We start from the raw sequence: 23,636 nt of genomic DNA on the forward strand, positions 1-23,636 counted from the left end.
TATTGTACGGATCCCTTAAAGAAAAACTGCATGACCTTGAACCTAGAAAAAGCAATGTTTAGAAGGATGACAAGAAACTTCCATAGGTATATAACCGAATGAACAAGCAACTGTCTTTGGAAAATCCCAGACAGACAGTGGAGGCATCCTCACTGACTGCAGTAATTGACCAACTCTTACTGATCAAAGTTTGATGAAGTTTCACTTTGATGCCGAATGATGGATCCAATGTTAACGTGATAAGATATGGACATGACGGTTCCTAATTTGAGACACGAAAATAATTGTGTTTATTCTTGACGTGTGAGAGTTTTAAAGAAAGCAAGGTTAAATTCCTTACATCTTGTTCTTGCTCCAATTTCGATTATGTATAACTATACTAAATATAATCTATTGCTTTAATTTTTCGTGCTAATAAAAAGGCTATCAGATCACCTTCTATATTATTTAAATAAAAAAAAAAAAACTAAAAACATAAATGTTAACATATGTTTACAATTATAAAAACTAGTAAGAAGATCCGAAGTTGCTCGGGATCGGATAACGATCAGTGAATGTTTTATACTCACATATTTTTTATTGTTATCTGTGAAATCCTCCATTTTTTTAATCAGTTGGGGACGCACCCCGGTGCACCGGAAGAAAACTTCATATGCTTCTTGGAGTGAAGTCCTCCACAATACACTGCGCTCTACATTGAACTATAGAAAACCTATTGTTGAATTATATGGATTTATATATATATATATATATATATATATATATATATATATATATATATATATATATATATATAATGGCTTGAATTAAAGTTTGTAATGGAAAAGTCAAGTACCGTGGTTCAATTGTGCACTAAGCAGAAACATAAATTTCGAACGCCCCCCTGTTATATAAACAAACTTGCTGTTGATTTAATATGTCGGACCGTTCCGTTTTTGTGGGAATACCACGTTTCAAATGCACTTATGAGATTAGACTGCAAGCTGCTATGGTCAAAATCGCCTGTTCCTTCTTTCATCGGATTATTTCGATTATTGATTGTAAATACTTATCGAAGACATTCAGATACAAACCCTATCTAAGAACACTACTAGGCACATGAAGTACCGTCGTATTAAATTTCATAAAAATCGGCCCAGCCAGTTTCGAGTTCATAGGTACCGAACTCGCAAACGCACAGACAATGTTCCTTTGATATAATAATAGAGATAGAGATATTTTTGCAGCAGTCTTGTAAATAACGGTTGAATTACTGATTCTAATGTTACCTTCTTTTTGTGTCCCCTGATTGGGAATTACGAAATATAACAATGGAAGAAACTGTAAAACCCATTCAAAATTCACCCTTGTCCGTTCGTCTGTCCGCCTTTTTCTCAATAATTACGCCTTGGAATTTTTTGAAATTTTTCACAAACATTAAACATGATATGAGTAAAAAAAGTAACAAAAAGGATTTTCCATCAACACCTCGATTGGCTCCTTCGGTGCTTTTCGGGTTAAAATGGCTAAAATTGACACGTTTGTGCTTATTAAAAAAAATTGATGTCTTGGATTTTTATAAATCTTGTTGAAAAGTTGTGACGAACTGATTTCTTTATACTGTTGTTTGTCTATACTTCACGATAACTCTTGGGTATATCCCAGAGATCCTTTTAGGGCTAATAAAACACTCCATTTTGGGGATTATTTTACAATATTTGTCCAAAACTTTCTGTGTATGTCTGTTTAGCAGTTTTGCATGGTGTTGAACTCCAATTTAAATATGTTTAGGCCTAAAACTGCACTGTTTGTTCATTTTCACCAGGATTTGACGTCCTCTTGGGACTTTTGGCAATAAATGAGGAGGCAAATGCTGAACCTAGTCATTCTTCATGCCTCGTTCACCGTGCAGTTACAGGGGACCATGCATGCTTCAGTTATTCATTACTGAGTCTAGCTTTGCATTTGGATTTTCTGCGAAATGACCTATTTGTTTTAGTCATTCCTGACAATTACAAACATTTACATGTGTTTAAGCACTTTTATTTTAGTATTTCGTTGTACATATTTATAAAAATGTCGCTTTGAATGTTCTAACCTTAGGCTTTGAAGTCTTATGTGGTCGGGAAATATATGTTTCTTTTATATAACTAGCTCTGTGCTTATATACAGTGCACCAAATTTTAGACACAGTTGACTGAGAACAACCAGCGTCTTCTGCGGCACTCGACTGTGTTTTTCATCCTTGAATGAGTTTTACAGTTCCTTCCATTGTTTCATTTGGTAATTCTTTATTGGGGCCATGTTTGCTTTCAATTAAGAATACTCAAGCGTTGGCAAACATGTGCAAGAATGGCCCCCTTTGTTAACTATAATCTTAGTTGCATATTTAAATTCGTGCTGGTATTGGAAAAAGAATTTAAATTAGATTATCACACTGTAATGCTTTCTCAAGAAGTGATTATAACCTGCGCCACAGCGTCTAAATTTCTGGTTGGGCTTCTTTGTGTAAAGCCAAGCATCTAACAAGCAAACCTAAACTGCTTAAGGAGGAGATAGACTCTGTCTATCGCTCGGTTTTCATACTCCTTCTTTGCCTATTGGCCAGGCGTAGAGGTACTATCACAGGGACTCGCTTGAATCACCCAGTGGTTGACCTTGTTTCCTGACTAGGGTAATGAACGCCGCTTTTCCCCACTCCTGCCACATCCCATCCCCCTAAACTGGACACAGTGGGGTGCTTCAGTGCCATATATGTCAGTGCAGTTGGACTGGGCTGGCTTTGCCTAATGGATTGAGGGTACCGGATTGACAGTTCCTGGCTGCTGTTTCCGACTGATAGTACAGGAGCCCTAACTCTTTGGTAGCGCTTAGAGCGGCTGCTCCATCAACAGTTGTAAAATATCGGGATGTTTGTAGTGCCATGTCGCGCATGGAAAGGGACCCTGCACTCATCCCCGGTGGGCTTTCCCGAGGCCACAATCCTGTGGGTGAGGACAGCTGATGGTCTACTTGTATTGCATGTCTGGTATTCTGCACAACTACTTGTCCAGCACCCCCTCACTCATCCACCCTAACTGAAACTTTTAAATAAAATAAAATGAAATGACAGCTCAAGCAAAAGTTACGTTTAAACCAGGACCAAACTCAAAGAAAACCAACCTGCCTCCTCCCTTGAGGCTTGCATTTACTAATATCCGCGGGCTTAGAACTAACTTAGATGATGTTGAGTCATTTCTCCTTGTAAACACCCCGGATATCTTAGCATTAAGTGAAACTAACCTTCACTCCTCCATACCCTCTAACCACTTTAACATGCCTGGTTATCTCCCACTCTACCGTAAGGACTCGGACAGACATATGCATGGACTTGGAGTCTATATTCGAAACACCCTCCCCCTAACTAGAGAAATACAACTAGAATCAGAGGGCCAGGCCTTTATGTGCTTCAGACTAAATATGCAACACAATATTAGCTACTTATATTTTCTCTACCGCTCTCCCTCAAACCAAGACTGTACCCTAATAAACAAAGTCTCAGACAGCATAGATATAGCACTCTCCCTCGATACTAGCGCACAAATACATGTATTTGGTGACTTCAATGTCCACCACAGTAACTGGCTAGGATTCTCAAATCACACAGACGTAGCTGGTAGCGCCACATATAGCTTCTCTATATCTCATTCCCTATCTCAGATGGTTACATTTCCGACACGTTTCCCAGACCAGCACGATCAACATGCCTCACTTCTAGATCTCTTTCTGACAACAGTTCCCAATGACTGTACAACAAATGCCCATAGCCCACTCGGGAATGCTGATCACGCTGTGATAATGGTAGAAATCAGCCTAAATTCTCGCCCTAAAACTGAAGACCCACTACTCAAAACAACGAGGTATTACAAAAAGGCTGATTGGGAAGCCATCAGGGAGCTCATCAGAGATGCCCCATGGCAAAATATCTTTACTCTTCCAGCGGAACAGTGTGCAAATGAGACAACTGAATGGTTCAAAACTGCTATTGAAGCACATGTTCCCGCACGGAAATACTATAGCAAGCCCCACTCCCCCCAATGGTTTACTTCTGCTTGTGCAGCTGCCATTTGTCAAAGGCAGCATGCGTTCCGCAGATTCAACCGACATAAGTCCAGCTCAAATAAACAAAAGTTTATAGAAGCTAGAAATAATTGTAAGAGAGTGATAGACACAGCTAAGTCAGATTACTCTGAAACCACCAGAAAGCGCATCGAAGCACAGAAATTAGGAACCCGGGATTTTTGGAAAATCTACAACAGCGTAGTTAATAATGGACAGTCAATTATTCCCCCACTAACAAACAATCATGAGGTTGCTTGCACGGCAACTGACAAGGCTAATCTGCTTGCCAGTCGGTTTGCCTCAAACTCCACACTGAACTCGGTACACCACTCACTCCCTGATTTTCCTCTGCGAACAGACGCCACACTTGACGACTTGAAAATCACCCCTTCTCAGGTACATGCTATTATAAAAAACCTAGACACCTCTAAAGCATGTGGACCAGATCTCATCCCGGCTGTGCTATTAAAAAAATGCTCTGCCGAGGTTGCTCCAGTTCTGTCCAAACTTTACAATAAATGCCTTAACGAATCTTGTTTTCCCGACTGCTGGAAAACCGCCTCTGTGGTACCAGTCTTCAAGAATTCTGGTGAAAGAACTGACCCACTAAATTATCGCCCCATTAGCCTCCTCCCGCTTTTCGCCAAAATATTTGAGTCCTTAGTTAATAAAGCCCTAGTCCAGCACCTAACAGCTGCTAAACTCTTGACTGACAAACAATATGGATTCAGGCAAGCCCGTTCAACAGCAGATATCTTAACTGTAGTTTCTGAACGTATATACCGTTCATTGGATAAAACAGGGGAGGGTAGAGCGGTGGCCCTTGATATATCTAAGGCTTTTGAAAGGGTATGGCACGATGGTCTTCTAAGGAAAATTAGATCATATGGAATCACTGGAAGAATTCATAACGTAATTAAATCCTTCTTAAGTAATAGAAAAATCAAAGTTGTCCTCGACGGACGTACATCCAAACAATATGACATAAATGTTGGAGTGCCTCAGGGGTCTATCCTTGGACCTCTATTGTTCCTGATATTCATAAACGACCTCCCTGATAATATTGTTTCGGAGATGGGTATATTTGCCGATGACACCACTCTCTATAACAGATATGAGGGGAAAACAAATGAACACATATCCAAGAAAATGGCAGAAACACTAGAGGATGACCTCCAATCCGTAGTGGAATGGGGACAAAAATGGTTGGTCTCATTCAATGCTGCTAAGACTAAGCTTGTTTCCTTCAATAACTACAAGAACCCTTCTCTACCACCAATAGCAATGGCCAAGAACACATTGCCTGAAAGTACTTCTTTTAAACTCCTCGGCCTAACGTTTACAGGGAATATGAACTGGAATAGATACATTGAGAGCATTGCCAAGGCTGCTGCAAGGAAGGTTGGCTCCCTCTACCGTGCTAGAAAACTACTTACGCCTGCCAGTATCCTATACCTCTATAAGGCAACCATTCGCCCATGTATGGAGTACTGTTGTCACATCTGGGCTGGTGCATCTGCTGCTTGTCTCTCGCTCCTGGACAGGGTTCAAAAAAGAGTCGCAAACCTGATAGGTCCTGAACTGTCATCTGGGCTTCAACCTCTGTCCCATCGACGAGATGTTGCATCCCTCTGCCTGTTCTACAAATACTTTAATGGTGAATGCTCTGACGAACTGCAAACACTTGTACCTCCCCGACGTAACTACCCCCGACAAACCCGACAAGCTACTAAGTCTCATCCCTTTACAGTGGAGATCGCTAGGTGCAAGAAAGCCTTTTACTCCAATAGTTTCTTCCCCAGAACTGCGGGTCTTTGGAACTCCCTTCCGGGATTCTGCTTTCCCAACTGCAATGATATGCAGAAGTTCAAGTGTAATGTTAACAAACATCTTTCTACTCTTCTCCCTTCATAATGACCCCGCTAATTAATTCCCTAATAGTAGCCCCCTGCTTCAAAGTGGCACTGTGCCTTGTTTGGGGTGAAAATTGAATAAAAAAAAAAAAAAAAAAAAATCTACATTTTTTGACGAATTATAACTAAATTTGTCAAAATTATTTACGGTAGTCTACATTACAGGCCAAAGTAAACTTCCCGAAGAAAAGAGATCTTTGGTTTTGTTTATCCTTAATTGGTTCATGCTGTAATTAATAAACTAATACATCTAATACTAATAAAATAACACATCTAATATCGATGAAAAAAAACACAGACTACCATTGAACTAGAAAATCTGTATGGAATTTCGAGTGAAACCTATTTAATTTACGAGGCTAGCTTTCTTAAATAATTTGTAATTGTATTCCTAGTGTAGTCCAAACCTAAAATTTTACTGCTAAACATTAAAAACCGTAACTCATAAATTATTAATGTTAATACTTTATGTGTTACGACAATAAATTAATTAAGCGTTTCATTTGAACTTCCATAACAGAGTGCGGCAGTATACAAAAGGACAAGAAACCCATGGAAAATTATCGAAATAATACAAACTAGCAGGACCCGTAGAAATTCCACAGCGGACTCATTCATATACATCGATGTAGGCATTCTGTAGATATTCAGCGTAAATAGAGACGCTCTGATTAATCGTAGCTCTTTTAGAAAACTGAAAAAAGTATTTATCTAAGCTAGCAGTGACGCCCGGCCTTGGTCGATCGGAAAATACGCTTAAATATGGTATTTTAATTCTTGCAGATTTCGTGTATATTATTGTAGAGTTAATGTTCTATCAATTCTTATATTTTATAAAGTTGCGATTTCAAAATGTATCAATACGACTTGAGTGCATCAGCTTGAATCGAAACCCATTATGTATATATATATATATATATATATATATACATATATATATATATATATGTGTATATATATATAGAGATAGATAGATAGATAGATAGATAGATAGATATAAATTGAGTTCCCTCGGCTATAATCGAAACCAAAACTTATAAAGAATTCTTGATAAAATTATTTATTAAAAGAAATAGGTTACTGAAGTGTCATCAGCTATAATCGAAACCAAAACCAAAATTTATCAAGAATTCTTGGTAAAATTATTTATTACAAGAAATGGGAGTCCATAAAAATTAAATGGCAGTCACTCAGATGTAAACGTGATAAACATAATAAATAAATAACACGCCCGCTATCCCATTAATATACCCATAATATAATACCTTTAAGTTTATATTCCATTTTTAACATGAAGACTTAGGTCTAGATAGATATTTTGACAAACATCTTCCGATATATATTTTTAATACTTTGAGATTAAATCTCAAAATTTGTGTATTCATTCTTTAACTTTATCTGCATTGTTGTTGCTGTTTCTCCAGCTCACCCTTTGCCTTTCTTTGGGTGATTAACTGTAACAAGATATGAATGTTGAGTATTGTAACTGTATTCTCAGTAATTACTGCCATCCATAGTTGTCTCACCACGTCTGCTTGGCTTACTTGGGTAGAAGTGAACCTGCTATTCTCGGACAATGTTCATCTGAAGACGTAGAGGCTCAACGCTTCTATCCACTACGCAACGAAGCCTGATGATGACCATGAGATGAGTTAGTCGAAACAGCAACTATTAAGATGAGGATAATAGTCCATGAATACACAAACATTCTTAATCTTTAAAGTTTGATGTATTAAATTTTATAACAGAGACTGCCATAGGAAATTTCAATCAGACATGAGAAATAATTCGAGTCATCTAAGTCGCCATTGTATTAATTAGTAAATACATCATACAGTAAGTTGCAGTATCGATTTGACTTATTTTACCTTCTAAATTTAAGTTATGCGATGAACTGTGACATCATTGTATAAACGAAACTCTTCTAAAGTCTGTGAAATGTTACTATTTTACGTAGTATTAATTCGTAATTATTTAAAAATTTTAAAATACGCGATTGATCAGATGTCATGACTGTTGGTAACGGCGAATGGTTTAATCAATGCACAACCGAACAAGCAATAAATATTAAAATGACTTATGCACATAATGTATAAAAGAACATGCAGACACCAAATGAATTACAAAACAAAAAAAAAAAAACACATGAAATGAGATATAGACCCAATGTAGATAAGAAGAAAATATCAAAGCAAAATAACATTTAAAATTACATAAAAGAATAGAAGGCGCACAATAATACATTAAACACAAAACTATCGAACAAAAATAGTAAGTAAAATAATCATTAAAATAACATACTAAAACAAAATAACCATTACAATAACATACTAAAACAAAACAACTATTAAATACCATACTAAAACAAAATAACTAATAAAATAATATACTGACACAAAATAACCATTAAAATAATATACTAAGACAAAATAACCATAAAAATAACATACTAAAACAAAATAACAATTACAATAACATACTAAAACAAAGTAAGCATTAAAATACCATACTAAAACAAAATAACCAATAAAATAACATGCTAACACAAAATAGCCATTAAAATAATATAATAAAACAAAATAACCATACAAATAACATACTAAAACAAAATAACCAATAAAATAACATACTAACACAAAATAACCATTAAAATAATATACTGAAAAAATAACCATAAAAATAACATACTAAAACAAAATAAAAATTAAAATAACAAATAATAACAAATAATAACAAACAATAAAATCCAAACGTAGATTCCATGAGCAAAGCTTCTTTCTTAGAACTGCACGCAATTGGAACGCTCTGCCGCTTGCCTGTTTCCAACCTGACTACAACTTGGACGTCTTCAAGTCCAACATAAGCAAGCACCTGACAAACCGCCCCCTGAAGTAAGACACTCTATCACAAACCCCAATACTAATGATTACTACAATACTATCTCATTGATTACTGCACACGCAATAACCCTTATCCCTGAGTGGCCTTCGGGCCTTGATAAGTGGTGACCCCCATGTAAAAAACTTAAAGAAAATTACCATTAAAATAGCATACTAAAACAAAATAACCATTAAATAACATACTAAAACAAAGTAACCATTAAAATAACATACTAAAACAGAATAACCATTAGCATAGCATACTAAAACAAAATAACCATTAAAATAACATACTAAAACAAAATAACCATTAAAATAGCATACTAAAACAAAATAACCATTAAAATAACATACTAAAACAAAATAACCATTAAGATAACACCCTAAAACAAAGTAACCATTAAAATAAATACTATAAAAATAATCAGTAGAATAACATACTTAACATAATAACCATTCAAATAACATACTAAAACAAAATACTCATCAAAATTACATACTAAAACAAAATACTCATCAAAATTACATACCATACCAAAAACATACTAAATGACCATTAAAATAATATGCTTAAACAAAATAACCATTAAAATAACATACTAAAACAAAATAACCATTGAAATTACGGAATAACACAAAATTACAATTACATAATATACGAAAAAAATAAATAAAAAAGCATAACGGATTAGATTCAATAGCATTCCAATTCCGCAAACACTCGTATCCCCTTAGTGTACATGTTTAACGGTATACCACTGCTTTTAAGATTATTATGTCGAACACGATGCATCGCAGAGAATTAATTAAGTAAACATTGTGGTGTTAATTGTATCTGGATTTTTTTTTTATTAATACAATTAATCCAACAAGATATTCTATAATTTACAATGTGTGCATGCATAAAATCACGTATGGATGATAATTTTTATTTTATGAAAAGTTTCGACAAATTCATGGTATAAGTAAAACAAAGAAACTCTAAACACAAATCGATAACTAGTGTTCAATATTTAATAATGTGCCTATTTATATGACAGCTGGTCTACCTAGGAAATCGAATGGATCTCGAATTACGTTCATATGTATGCATATATATATATATATATGTGTGTGTGTGTGTGTGTGTGTGTAAACATATATACATACATATGTGGGTGACTATGTGAAATTGATTTTCCACTCTTAAGTCTGACAACGTATGACTACAAACATAGTTACCGCATTCAATTCCAATATGCTTACGATTCTAGCCGAGGACCGATGACTGCTTCCAGTCACTTTAATTCGATTTCATAATTTTCTGCATCTATTTCATACAATAGAACAGTTCCAAAATACTCGTTCACATAAAAAGTGGCCATACCTTTCACTCACTAAAAATAGGTAATTAAACTCTCCCACAACACACCACCGGTAATTTAACTTCATTGTTTACATTTCCTTGGTTTTATACTGTCAGTGTTCTCTCTATTGATTACGTGAAGTTATATATATAACCCAAATAGCATAGTATCATAAATTACGCACCGCTCTCACACATTTATGAAGTTACTTTTTCCGGCGCTCCGATCAGCTGACTTTGTTCTGATAAAAAAATAGTCGTATTTAAATGTCAAGCAATAAGCAAAATTGGTGTTTACAACAACACCAACAACAACAACAACAAAAACAAAAAACACATTCTAATTAAAATTTTGTTTTTACTTAAACAGATGCAATTTACTTTTATTGATTTAAATACAAACAATACTTAATTTTACATAAAGAAATTCAAACAATGCTTCCAGTTTATTTATTAATACCAATTGTTATTGCCTTTATATAAATAATTGGAACTATTTGTCGTGGGAAGTAAGAAATATTTTGTGTATGAACTTACGTTGTTGAAAAAAAAAAAAAAAAAAAAAGAATTATTTTACAAAGCCTGTTGAATTACTATGGATGAACTTTGTTGAAACGTGTTGTGTCTGCATATTGCTACTAATTTACGATATACGTAAATTTACGATTTTTCTTTGGAATTATTGTGTAGAATTCGAAAAGACATTTTTGTACTAGAAGCTAACATGGAACAATTAGCAGAGTTAACTAAGGCTCTAGCCCTTAGCATCCAGGAACAGACAAAAATGACTCAACAATTTTTAGCGCAACAACAACAACAACAACAAATTCAACAACAACAGCTACAGCAACAGCTGCAACAACAACAAGAAAGAACACAAAAAACTTTAGAGGCACAATAAGAACAAACAAACATACTACAACGACAAATGTCGACACAGCAAAAGAATTTAGAAAAGCTAATTCTAACGTCGACCGGGAAGAAGACTAATTTTTCTGCCGAGGGTATTTCAAATTCACTAACGGAATTTCGTTACTCCCCGGATACTGGTGTTACTTTCCCTGCATACTACAGAAGATACGAAACAATTTTTACGAAAAGATGTTTAGACTGGACCGATGAGGAAAAAGTTACCCTGCTACTACAAAAACTGGGTACTGATGAAAACACCAAGTATGCAAATCTAATTCTACCAAAAAAACCGGAGGAGGTTTCGTTCGAGGAAACAATTAGTACCTTGTCGAAAATATTTGATAAAAGGGATAGCCTATTTCACTCTAGATACAAATGTTTGAACATTCAGAAGGCAGAAGCTGAAGACTATCTAGAATATGCTTGCACTGTGAACTGTTTATGCGAATCATTTAAATTGAATGAAATTTCCGCAGACCAATTTAAATGTTTAATCTTTGTACAAGGTCTCACAGCACCAAGGGACAAAGATATACGTTCACGGATCCTAACAATTATGGAGGCGGATCCTAACATAACATTGCAAAAAGTCACTGAAGAGTGTCAACGTCTGATTAACATAAAGAAAGACACCACTCGCATTGAAGAGAAAAATATTTTTAAGGTGCAGCAAGTAAAAAGGCAAGGGACCACAAGAAAGTCCAGGTTCCAAGAACACAGGATCCTTAAAGGATACAAAGACCCAAAGCTAAAGTGTAAATGTTGTGGTAGTTTAAGACACAACAATAAGACCTGCTGGTTTAGGAACAAAATATGTTATGAATGTGGTCTCAGAGGTCACAAGGGAACATACTGTGCCCAGAAGAAAAGACAAGGGACCGATAATGTAAATACGCTTCGCATGAATAAAGAAAAAAGCTGCGAAAGACGGAAATATGTTGATGTTCGGATAAATGGACATCTGGTTACATTGCTTCTGGATAGCGGTGCAGATATTAGTATTATAAATGAAGATATATGGAAAAGGATAGGTCGACCTGAATTAACGAAAACCAGAAAGACGGCGAGAAGTGTGTGCGGCAAAAGATTAGAGTTCAAGGGAGAATTAAAATGCAAAGTGACATTCGCTAACCAGACTCATAAATCCAAAGTGTACGTCGTACCAGGAAAGAATACATGCCTGTTTGGGGTAGATTGAATTGTCCTGTTTAATTTATGGGAGAAACCCATAAATTCGTTTTGTAACGTTTTAACTGCAGAAAAAGCAAACCAAAGGGAAGACTTCCTGAAGGATTTGAAAACTGAATTTCCCAATGTTTTTGCCGAAGGACTAGGACTCTGTATTAAGACAGAGGCAAAATTTGAATTAAAGAAAAATGCCACTCCAGTATTCAAACCTAAAAGGAATGTGCCTTTTTCAGCGATGGACGCAATCGAAAAAGAGTTGGATAGACTTCAACAACTGGAAGTCATTGAAAAAGTTAACCACACAGATTGGGCAAGTCCAACCGTGTATGTAAAGAAAAACAATAACAGAATAAGGGTCTGTGGAGATTTTTCAACGGGTTTAAATGACTGTCTATTGGACCATAATTATCCCCTTCCGTCCGCAGAAGATCTGTTCTCTAAGCTTAACGGAGGAAAAATTTTTTCTAAGATAGACCTCTCAGATGCTTACTTGCAAATTAAGATCAGCGATGAATGCTCCAAATACTTAGGCATAAATACTCATAAGCTAAAGAGGCTTCCTTTTGGATTAAAGGTTGCTCCTGCTATTTTCCAGCAAATTATGGACACGATGCTGGCAGGGTTGGAATTTTCAATGGCCTACCTTGACGATATCCTAATTAAAAGTGAAAATTTGCAAGATCATAAGAAGCATGTAAAAGAAGTATTCAAAAGAATACAGGAATTTGGTTTTAAATTGAGCCCAGAAAAATGCGATTTTTTTATGAAAAAAATTAAATATCTAGGTCAAATAATCGACAAAGAGGGTCGAAGACCGGATCCACAAAGGACTGAAGCAATTGAAAAGATGCCTGCTCAAGATTCAGTGACAAAATTAAAATCGTTTTTGGGATTAGTTCAATACTATGCAATTTACATCCCTAACATACATAATTTAAGAGCTCCTCTTAACGAGTTACTGAAAAAGGGTGTTAAATGGAACTGGAATAAGGAATGTGAATCTGCTTTCCAAAATATCAAAAGATGTCTACTGTCAGACTTAGCATTGGCACATTTCAATCCAGAAAAGGAACTAATACTAGCAACGGACGCCAGTGATTACGGTGTTGGCGCTGTATTACTTCACAAGTATGAGGATGGTAGGACAAAAGCTATCGCCCATGCTTCAAGAACGTTGGTTGCAGCGGAGAAAAATTACAGCCAAATTGAAAAAGAGGCGCTGTCGATAATATTTGGAATTACAAAGTACAATCGATTTCTCCATGGACGATCTTTTATTTTGCAAACCGACCATAAACCCCTACTTACCATATTTGGATCAAAGAAAGGCATTCCCACACATACTGCGAATCGATTACAGCGATGGGCTGTAACCCTCTTAAACTATCAGTTTAAGATGGAACATGTATCCTCAAAAAAGTTAGGACACGCAGATGCATTATCACGGTTGATCCCTAAAAGAAGCGAAAGTTTCGAAGAAACGGTAATTGCTGCGCTTAAAGACGAAAGTGAATGTACAAGTTCAATGTGTAATATGATACGTGAACTTCCGGTAACTTTCGAAAAAATAAAAAAAGAGGCAGTAAATGACATTTTCATTAAGAAAATGAAAAATCAATTGGGATGGATAAAAAAAAATAAAAAGGTAGATCAAACAACGCCTTTTTCCATCTGTGAAGATGTGCTCATGTATGGTGAGAGGATCGTAATTCCACTAACGTTACAGAGGAAAATTCTGAAGGAATTTCATACAGGTCATCCGGGCATTTCGAGAATGAAATCCCTTATGAGAGGATATGTGTACTGGCCTGGTATGGACAAGGAAGTTGAAAAATGTGTCAAGACATGCAGAGGATGTCAATTAGCAGCTCGAGATCCTCCAGTAAAAACGACGCCATGGCCAAAGACGGACCTACCCTGGTCACGTCTGCATATTGATTATGCGGGACCTATAAATGGTTATTTTTACTTGATTATTGTAGATTCTTTTTCAAAATGGCCAGAAATATTTAAGTTTAGACATCCAACAGCAAAAAACACTGTGAGTGCGCTTAATGAAATTTTTAGCCGTTTTGGAGTGCCAAAAACCTTAGTGAGCGATAATGGAACAGCATTTACTGCTCATGAATTCAAAGAATTCTGTGACTCACTAAATATTCTACATATGACAACACCTGTGTACCATCCACGATCGAATGGGTTGGCCGAAAAATTTGTAGATACGTTTAAAAGGGCACTTAAGAAAAATCTTACTACGGACACAGACGAACAATGTATTCAAACATTTTTAGCAATTTACAGGGTGACACCAAATCCTAATAATAATGTCAATTCTTCCCCGGCTGAGCTAATGTTTGCAAGAAAGATAAGATCTGTCTTCGATAGGCTGCTACCAGAGAAAAAGAAAGTTTTCAAAAAAGAAAACCTTAATACCAAGTGCTTCTCCCCAGGTGAAAATGTATATTTCAAAAATTTTCAAAATGGACGAAATCAGTGGGTTGAAGGTATTATCAAAAAAAGGATTGGGAGCATGGTCTATACCATCCAAGGATTAAGTTTTGTCTGCAAAAGACACAGAAATCAAATACGTCCCAGACTGTCTCCAAATGTGGAAGAGACAGCAATGGAAACATTGTGCGATATTTTTGATATACCAAAACCAGCGTGTGTACCGCAAACAATGAATATTTCGCCTGAACCGACCATACGGGCTGGACAGAAACCTTTACCCCGGGTAACGCTGACCAGAAGGAAAAGCGCAAGAAAGAGAAAAGTTACCAGGAGATTAAGCCCTGACCCTAAAAGGAAGAGGTATTTAAGCTAAAATCAGGAAGATTTCAGCTTCAGGGGGAGGTGTTGTGAAGGAACATAACTGGCTATACACCGGTTACAAACTGTATATATATATTGGACTGTTTGGCAGACAGCGGCAGACAGCGGCAGACAAGCAGTCGCAGTAAGACGGATAGTCTTACGTGTTGATTATCAGACTTTCTTCCCCATACTTGTTACTATGTACTTCTATTTACCTTAGGCGAGCAGCCTTACGTTTCTGTATTATAAATAAACCCCATTACACATACCACTCGGTGTAACTCACGTTTGTCTTTATTTCCTAAGTATTTAGGAATATAACAGAATTAAACCACAAAAGGGAGATTACAACAACAACAAGAGCCAAGGCCAAACTAACAATGCGCACACATGTTAAATTACAAAGTAAATGTTATCTTTATATTACAACAGATCGAGATAATAGAAAGCTCAATATACTAGAGATAGCAATTATAATTAAATTAAAAATTATAAGTATAATAATTCAAATTCAAATTGAATTAATTAAAATATACAGTAATTCTTTAATAATTCGAACAAGGAATTCCGAGTATAGAAAGAGATATGTTTAACTCATGGATTTTCAAAAAGAGTTATTTTCATCAGAGGGTAGAAATTAGTAAATATGTATCCCTGATTATTCTGCTTTAGGGAGAATATATAAAATACATGAAAAAAAACATTGTGAGAAGTAGTGCATTTTCAATAGGATTCAATAGCGTAATGTAAAAAGTGTAATGATTAATTGAAGTTGAACATCATAAATAATTCTGGACTTCACTAATTATATCACATTCGTTTTCATACGTACGACATGCAAAATATGGCACAATAATGTGCAACAACACGTTCACTTTTAATAGCAAAATATTAAGTAGAATATAAGTATAATAATAAAATCAATGAACGATCATAACAATAAGAATAAACATCGCCATTATTATTTAAATACCTCGTTACTTTCAGGGTTGATTTATTAAATACGAAACTGTTCCTATTTACAATGCCTCCCCACTGGACAGAGTTAGACACCAGGGTCGTTTTTTAACGTGGAGAAAAGGAACAAAAATAAAAATTGTCTCAGTCGTGAAGGATTTCTCCTCCACTGACAGAGAACAAGAAATTGAAGTGCAGCATCTGAAGAACAGATACTACACTTTGATCTTGTCCCGAAGGCCAAAACTGTTATTTAACGGGTTAATGGTAAATTTAACAGTGTAATTTTACTATTGTAATTTTCACAGATAAAACTCAATCAAAGTCTAATACTGCATACATAATGCAACGTAATAAATACATGAAAAGAAGAACCACAGAAATACTTTATTATCTATTAATTTATTTATTGCGGAATATTATCTATCTTTTTTAGTTCTTGTTTCACGACGTTTCGGCCAACTATTCCTCTGGCCTTCGTCAGGTGGTAACCTTGATCGCCTTTCGGGGCCCGTGGCGCAGTGGAAGAGACGTTGAAGCTCTACAGTTCCAGGTGAGAATTGTCTGAAGATAGCGGTTTCAATCCTACCCAAAGCCAACACACACACACACACACACAAACACACACACACACACTTGACTAAATACACATATGTAGAATATACACACATGTGCAAACACGAAATATACACCACATTTCCCGAAGAGCCACTATCAGTCTGTAATTGGTGAGGATGCATTTAGGAGATTTGGCGTTCCTACCCCATCGCGGTTACCAAGTGACGAAGGCCAGAGGAATAGTTTGCCTGAACGTCGTGAAACAACAACTAAAGCAAAGATGAGGATAATTGTCTGCAGTAAATATTACTCATTTCAAAAATGAATGTCAATTAAATAATTTGTATACTTTATTATCATCTCATTTTAAATTTTGTTCACAAGATTATTTATTGGAAAAAACATATAGAATTTAAAATTGGTACTACATGGTTTATACATGGAGGTCACCACTTATCAAGGCCTGGAAGCCACTCGGGGATAAGGGTTATTGCGTGTACAGTAATAAATGAGAACGTATCGTAGTAATCATTAGTTATGGATATTTGATAGGGAGTCTTACTTAAGAGAGCGATTTGCCAGGAATTTGTTTATGTTGGACTTGAAGACATCCAAGCTGCAGTCAGATGGGAAACAGACAAATGGAAGAGAGTTCCACAGTCGGGCAATTCTGAGAAAGAAGCTCTGCTCATGGAATCTACGTTTGGATTTAAGCACAGATAAAGAGTAGCGAAAACTAATGACAGTAGTTTCGACTAGACGTGGTGTTTTGTGAAAGATTGGCAAGAGGAGACCAGAGATTGGAGCTCAGATGAGCACTTGCCATGGAAATAACGATAAAACAAAGACACGCTCATAACGTCTCTTCTGTGGGAGATAGGCTGAAGGGAAGAGAAAAGGGCATCCCCCACTAGGCCACGAAGTCTATTTTGTACTCTGTCAAGGCAGGATAGGCTGTTTTTAGCAGCTCCTGCCCAGATGTGGCAGCAGTACTCCATCCTTGGGCGTACCTGGCTTTTATACATATAGAGAATTGCATCAGTAGTGAGATATCTACTGGAGCGGTAGAAGGATCCTACCATTCTCCAGCGTCCTCGGCAACAGACATGATGTACGTGTTCCATTTCAGATCAGCAGTAAAGGTCAAATCCAGGAGCTTGTCAAAACATGTAGCCTCCCCAAGACGAGAGCAATCCATTTCAATTGATGGCAGATAGGAATCAGAGAGTTGATGATGTAAAGATAGAAGCTTGGTTTTGGATGCATTAAAAGTGACCAGCCACCTCTTCCCCCATTATACCACGCGCTCAAGAGAGAATCAGACAGAACTTTGCCATTTACGGCCTTTGATGTGTTGCCATAGATGGTCGTGTCATCAGCATAGATGTCAACGAATGATTTAAGTATATGTTTTGGGAGATCATTGATGTAGATCAGGAAGAGAGTTGAACCCAGGATTGACCCCTTAATACTGTTGACCCCTGATTTCTGCATATCAACCACTACTCTTATGAACCTATCGGAGAGAAATAATTTCATAATTGAGAAAACATTTCCAGTGATACCGTAGCTGGAAATCTTGTGAAGTAGGCCCTTGTGCCATACCTTATCGAAGGCCTTAGATATGGCAAGCGCAACTGCCCTAGAAAGGAAGCCTTTGTAAAGAGATTCACTAATCCTATGTGATATAACCGTAAACATATCTGCTGTAGGTCTTGCGGAGCGGAAAACATATTGCATGTCACTAAGAAGGTTGTTTCTGCTGGGGTGGTTGACTTCTCTATTTAATATTGATTCCAACAACTCATGACACACTGGAGACTTATTGGTCTGTACTGAGAGGGAGATGACTTATCACCTGAATTCATGAATACAGGGCATAGTGATGAGGTTTTCCCGTGTGTTGGAAAGCACTTCTCCCCCCCCCAAGCAACGCTTAAACAGTTTTGTAAGTATGGGGACAAGTTCTGGTTGGAGCTTTTTAGCACTATAACTGGAATGCCGTCAGGGCCAGCTGCTTTACTGGAATAAAAGTTCTTGATTAGCTTGGCGACCTCACGCACAGATATTTGTATGTTGAATAGCGTGTGGTTTGTTATAGGAGGAAATACGGGGAGTTGATGACCTTCGTCGCTTAGTGTAGAATTAGTTGCAAAGTTCTTGGCAAATAGTCTGGCCTTGTCTGATGCTGACGAGATTACCTAAGGTCCATTGATGATGGTTGGGATAGAACACACACTTCTGTTCAGGATCTTGTTTGCTATTTGCCAAAACTAGTGGGACCCAAGACGCTGATCAGCTACTTTGGATTTAACGGACTGAGCATATAGCTCTTTTATTTTATTACTCTTTTACAATGGTTGCTGGCAGTCCTGAAAGCAGCTTTAGTCTCAGTACATCTATTACGTTGGTAGCTATGGAAAAAGTGATTTCTGTGCACGATTGCAGCAGCAATTTCTGGGGAGAACCATGGCTGTCTGTTAGGTTTTTGTTGGAATTTTTTTGATGATATAAATCGGTCTATACCTACAATTAACCATTCGGTCAGGTCTGATACTCTAGAGGACACATTATTTTTAAACATGAAATGCAGAGGTAGATCAGGTATAAATGTACGGAAGCTATCCCAGTCAGCCATAGACCATCGATATATAGTACGGTGGAGAGGAACGTCTGAAGACTTATTACATTTTATTTTTACCTTAACTGATACAACAGAGTGGTCGGAGGATCAGAGAGGAGATAGAACGGAACATGAACATAGCTCAGTCGAAGTTGTGAGAAAAAGGTCTAGAAGGATTGCATTCTGACCGGTAGTATCGGGCGTACGGGTGGGTTCGTGAACAATCAGAGTGAGGTCATAGGCAGTGGCAAAGTCATGAAAGAACCTCCCCTCTTCATCGGTCCTATTTGTGTGGGTCAGCCATTCCACATTATGGACATTGAAGTCACCGCAAATGTGAATGGTAACCGAAGGATGAGCAGACAGTATGTGGTCAATATACTCTTAAAGACAGTAACCCCAGTGTTTTGAGGGCAATAGAGGGCAAATATAAATGCAGTGATGTAAGCTAGTGCAACCCGAAGGTAAATTAGGGTCTTCTCTGATGATATCCCTAACACATGGAAAGCCATCTTTAATGTAGGCACACACTCCATGCCCATGGCGATCTTGGGGGTCAGATTTAAATGTTAAGTTAGAGTATCCTTTAATCATGAACGAGGGAAGTGGTCCGCCCTATGCCAGTCTCACTTAGAAAGAATATGTATGGTTTCGTCGATTATAATTGTGTTTCAACCTCTGGAAGGTTGGAACGTAGGACCCTTATGTTGGAGAAAGAGACATGGTAGTAGGGATCTACGTTGGATGATGGGGTTCTAGGTTTATTCGTGTTTTTTTTTTTCTGGAGATTTGTCTGATGCATCTATGATTTGAAAAGTATTTTTGTTTTGAAAATCGCAGAATTATTTAACGTGATGACATCGACATAGAGAGAGGTGTTTGTTGGGGAGATTTGATTTCTTCAAAACAATTTCAAACGTTTTAAACATGACATAAAATAGTTTTTTTTTAATAATGAAATAATACAATTTTCTATAATGTATAATTGTATACAAAAATACTAACCTTGCGGCAAACGATACACATTCAGGATTAAGCTAAAGCTTATTAACATTCGAAATATTAAGAAAGTATGACATACAAAACTTGAGTAGCGAGGTTTGCGAGGGGATTTAATTTATGAATGCAGCTATGCCAACGGAAACGAAAATCAGCCTTTAAAGGGTTTTTAATTTGGGGTTAGCGTGTTCACTTATAAGAGATTTACCATCGTCAATTTTTTTTCTGAACTCACGACAGGCGGCATTCTCCTCCGTGTTTCCTCACCCTGGAACAGTTTGTTAAAGGATGCCATGATAATACTTTCCGTATCCAGGTTTAAAGTCCCCTTGGACAAAGATTGCGACAATATGTATAGATAGACTATGTTTGTCTATTTACACGACTTGTAAAGTGTTGATACGTTTTTCTGAAATTAGAATTGATCGATGAATCGATTGTAAAAATGAGTAAACCCAAATTGAAATCGGCATTTACTGTTAGAAAAAAACATAAAGGTTTTTATATATAATTATACAATTAATCATCATATATCATTGATATAATTACATAATTAGTTATTTATCATGCACCAAAAAATGAACATAATTATGATGTGCGTACTATTTAATTATTCTGACTGCCTTAAAATCACGTCAAGATTCTTGTACAATTAATTATTGATCATAGTAAACAAATGGGGATGATTATGGTTTTATAGTTCGTAAAGTTGAAACAAGTGTTCATCTTTTCGGAAATTGGCTACATAATTATTAGGACACTAGGTTAAGTACTTTAATTTTTACACCCTGTCAAATCCGTCAAGATAACTAAGAGATTAAGTTTTTTTATGGCTGTTGTTTCAGGGTTTCCATCCGTTCTTCTAGTTGTCGTCTTTGTTTGAAAAACATCTATCATAAATGTGTTTTCATAAATGTAGATTCGTTTTAATTTTTTAAACTGATATTTTGTTTTCTTCACAGAACAAAATGTATAGCAATAAATCCTAAAGTACATTAAAGCAACTTTCTCAACACACTCGCCGTTTGCTGTTGATTCAGTTGAAAGAAGAAGAATTGTTGAGCGCCATATATTGCTTGTGCATACACACCATTAATGTCAAAATACAAAAGGTTGGTTAGTTGTTTTTGTTTCACGCCATATCAACCCTTTTCAGGTTATTTAATGCCGAATCTAGTTATTTGGAAGAAAAAATTTATAATAGAATATATATTTTTTTTTCAAGTCGGTTTCTATTTAAATCATAGTTGAGACCCTAACAGGTACGACCACTCCGAGTCAGAGTGGACCTGGGAGCAATAGAAATTAAAGGGTGGCTTCACACTCCCCCAAAGCCCGCAAGCTGGGGCCTCACCATCGAATATAGTTTAAGGTCACATACAGAACGTAATACAAAAGGGGGAAAAATGAAATTTATTATATAATCATAGACATGTTATGTTTATTTAATATTTTAACAATTTATTTTTCAATTTCCGCAAGATATTCGGTAAAATATATACATTAATTTTAATAATCGCGTTTCTTTTAGAACACTCATCCCTTTTTTTCTTATATTCTCAGGTTTCTAATACCTTTAAATGATGACGATGACAATAATGGTACTACTACTAGTGCTACTACTACTAACAACAATACCAGCAGCAGCAACAACAACAACGACAACAAGGAATGGCTGGAAAAATACAACCAACAGCAATAATGAAAACAGCTGAAATATTAAGGAAACCCCTTGAATGTGGAAACTTACACAGACGAACCAAAAGAATAGATCAGACGAACTGCCACAGAGACAAAACATGATGCGCTACATGGAACCAAGAATATTGAAGTTGCATACCGATAAGTTCTCTAACACCACCCCATCTCCCACTCCCACGTCTGCCCCCTCATAAAAAAGAGTAGTCAAGGAGGAAGGAAAGACTGAGGAGTGAGCACTGACAAGACCTCTACTGTATAAGTGCGAAGAGAACTTGGATCTTGGAGTGGCTTATTGCCATGAAAATTCCAATAAACTGCCAACGAGAAATCAATGCCAAGCAGCTGTTGCGATGATGCAAATTTATTTGCAAATATTACCGAAAGAGGTGGAGAGTACTGGAAAATCTGGGGAGACTTGTTGTCACTCAGCTTTTAGGGAACACCACAGACTGTATTCAATGAGATATTTGATAACCTGTGTGGAATCTTATTGAGAGCCCATAATAACGAAGGAGAAGAATGAGAAGAAGAAGAAGAAGAAGAAGAAGTAGAAGAGGAAGAAGAAGAAGAAGAAGAACAACAACAACAACAATCCTTTGGGATATAGAGGTACAAAAAGATAAAGGCATCCAAGCAAGTAGACTGGACGCCATAATAATAATTAAGAGAACATAAACTGCTAAACTGTATACATTACGGTCTCGGCAGACCACATGGAGATCGAACAAAAAAAAAACAACAAAAAAAAATATACAAAAGTTTTCAGAAAACTGGAAGGAATGTAAAACATGAACATACTGCCAATTATTGTAGGAACATTACGATCTGTCCTAAATAAGTAGGAAAAAAAAGAATAGGATAAATATGAATCCAGGGGAAGAATGATACTATACAACAGAGAGTAATTCTGAAAATAACTGAAATCATAACTAAAAGTCTCGATTGCAGAAAATAACCAATATGAGCTACAAACAATAACTCACCGCAGGAAAACTGCAACAGTAGTTAAACAAAATGTAGAGGTACACCACACGGAAAAAATATAAACTGAAACCACACCATTTTAAGTGAACTACGATTTCACACTCTCAAAAAAAATAGAAACATTGAGCGCCGATTTGTGTCACACCAAAAAAAAGTTGTGGCGTGCCAAGGAGGATGGAAAGTGCAATGAGTGAAAGCACAAACTAGAGCTAGACTGGATCAAAGTAAAGATAACTGGGAACTTGGGGTAGCGGGTTTTCTTGCCTCACAATAAAGATTAATGATCGTCACCTGCGAAAAATCAATTGCAAGCTGATGTTGCAATAATCTATATAGTAATACAATAGCATGTATTTCAATTTGTGTGTCACGCTTACATCTTTTTCTTCCGCGTCACTGTTATTTGATGGTTATGACTTTCCATTTCTTGCAATAAACAATTTCACCAAGAATTCTTCATAAGTTAAGATTTTGGTTTCGATTATAGCTGAGGAGACTCAAGTTATATATATATATATATATATATATATATATATATATATATATATATATATATATATATATATATATAAAACGGAAAACTGTCTTCACATAACCCCAAAAGATGGAGGAAGTGAGTTTTCGAAATCTTTTTACCCGAATCCGATGTTCAGCATGTTAAAATATACCTTTGGTTGTAAAAA

At 36.3% G+C, this 23,636-nt stretch overlaps 1 long non-coding RNA gene across 1 annotated transcript in view; it reads left to right on the forward strand.

Annotated features, from left to right (window-relative positions):
• LOC145284791 (uncharacterized) overlaps positions 1-22,587 on the forward strand; it is a 34,382-nt gene extending 11,795 nt beyond the window's left edge. Inside the window, exon 2 of the long non-coding RNA XR_013868882.1 lies at positions 21,832-22,587. This is a non-coding gene — a long non-coding RNA (uncharacterized LOC145284791). The remainder of the gene's footprint in view (positions 1-21,831) is intronic.
• The last annotated feature ends 1,049 nt before the right edge of the window (positions 22,588-23,636 follow it).

This window comes from Euprymna scolopes, chromosome 9, assembly GCF_053919585.1.
Source record: "Euprymna scolopes isolate OS-2025 chromosome 9, ASM5391958v1, whole genome shotgun sequence".
Lineage (NCBI taxonomy): Eukaryota > Metazoa > Mollusca > Cephalopoda > Sepiida > Sepiolidae > Euprymna > Euprymna scolopes.